This window comes from Hipposideros armiger, unplaced genomic scaffold, assembly GCF_001890085.2.
Source record: "Hipposideros armiger isolate ML-2016 unplaced genomic scaffold, ASM189008v1 scaffold_600, whole genome shotgun sequence".
NCBI classification, from domain to species: Eukaryota; Metazoa; Chordata; class Mammalia; order Chiroptera; family Hipposideridae; genus Hipposideros; species Hipposideros armiger.
The window spans coordinates 676196-678210 of NW_017731950.1; positions in this window are offsets into that span (position 1 = coordinate 676196).

Here is a 2015-nt window from a genome sequence, read left to right on the forward strand (position 1 = left end):
ATGGTGCCAACTTGGGCCAGTGAAGCAACGTCCTCCACAACTAGACTGAAGAACAAAACGACAGCAACTTGTCTGTTCCCCTTCCCCCAATTCCCCAATTTAAAAAAAAAAAAAAAGAGCATTGGTTTGTTTAAGTCAATTGATGTTATGGAATGAAAAAGAGAATCTATGTTCTTCCCTTTTGAAGGCATGGCTCACACTAAATATAGAAGTAGGTGACAGAAGTGAGGAGCGAGGTCCCTTTAAGATATTCTTGAGGCAAAAATTAATACCCTTCTAAGTATTTTAGCAATAGGTACATTTTGCATTTTCCTGTGCAAATGAAGTTTTGCTAATCAAAACTCAACTCAGAGGCCTGGGGTTATGGGAACAAACCCAGTTTGCTATGTGATTGGCCACACCTTGACATACATGTTACTGTGGAGGAAGAACAGTTTATGGCTTTAATCTATCAACATTACTGCCTGGTAGACCAGTAGTCTTTGTAGAGTATCTTAGGGCTTTTAGACAAGATGAAACCATTTTCCTTCCCTTACATGACAGATACACTAAGGCATTCCTTGGATTATGCAAATTTTAAGAATTGGAGTCTGCTTTAAAGAACAGTGGCTAGAAGTTTTGTACAAAATAATGACATTGTACTTGCAGCTAAATCGGTTTGGGCCTAGTCGGAAGTTGGCCGAGCAATGAACTGAGTGTGTTTTCCCCTTACAGATTCCTTTCCTACAAAAATAGCTGGTAGCAAAGAGGTGTGTCTGAGTTCAGCCTCACCTCAGTGAAAGAGCCTAGACAAACTAGAGAACAAGGGGCACTAGTTAAAAAAAGATATGTGCTCTTTGGGGTATCAAAACATGTTTACTTGAGCTCTCTTTTCTTTAATCCAATAAAAGTATTGGCAACGTGTTTGGTATTTGAGGCATAGTAGTGGGAGTACTGTCACGATGTAACTAAAGATGGTGGGAAAACCAGTTTGAGTAAATGAGATCCAACTTGAACTTTTGCCCGTGCCTGGAACTAAAACCAAGTCAGCCCACTGTTAAGTGTCAAAAACATTGAGTCATTAGCCTCCTTTTTGGTTCATCTGTTTGGGAATATCTGTATCTGTCTGCTTTTTTTATACTCTTAAAAAATAGACTTGCTTGTGACATTCAGAATGCAATTCTTAGCTTACTATATCCTCCTGAAGTTTAAAGGAGTGAGTCTTATCAAAATATTTTTATGCATTCAGATGTTTTTATTTGATTCCTGATACACTTCTCAGAACCCATTTTTTGTTTTTTCATACAGATTCTGGAAACAGTTAACTGCTTTGGTCAGTTTTGTTTCAGAGAATATTGGGAAATGGAGTTGTGGACCATTTAATACTAGTTCCAAAGCCACTGAGTAACTACTAATTGTTCAGCACTATAAGATGAAGCCTAGGATTTTAGCCCATCCCATTTTATCTCCCTCCTCACTTCTCTTATATGAGAACATTGATTTTTGAACTTCTTGAGTCCCCTTTAGGCCACGTGGAGATGCAAACTACCTTAAAGATAATCTATTCCAGTCTCAGATAATCACAGCTATAAAAACTCTTACCAGAATTAATAGAGAAAGCTGAACTGTGTGAGAGATGACCTCAAGGGGAAAATGATTAATTCATGTCAAAAACAGAATTATATTTATTGACATATTATATCTCTGCATATACCAATTGTCCATTAATCAACTTGATGAATCTTTTCTAAGAGTATACTGCCCATTCAAAGAATGAATATATCTTACACAATAGGGAAAGTATAAAGGATTTAGGGAGTCAGAGACACACATTGCATTTTGTAGAAATAGGGTATATATACAGAAGGTGCCAAAAAAATGTATACACATTTTACGAAAGGAAAAAAACTGTATTAAAATTGTAATAATATATACCGATAATGAAAAATGAATACAAATCACATTTGACTTCTGCAATTACAAGAGGGGCTCAAAGTGGTTACCATTAGTGTAAGTTTAACACACACACACACACA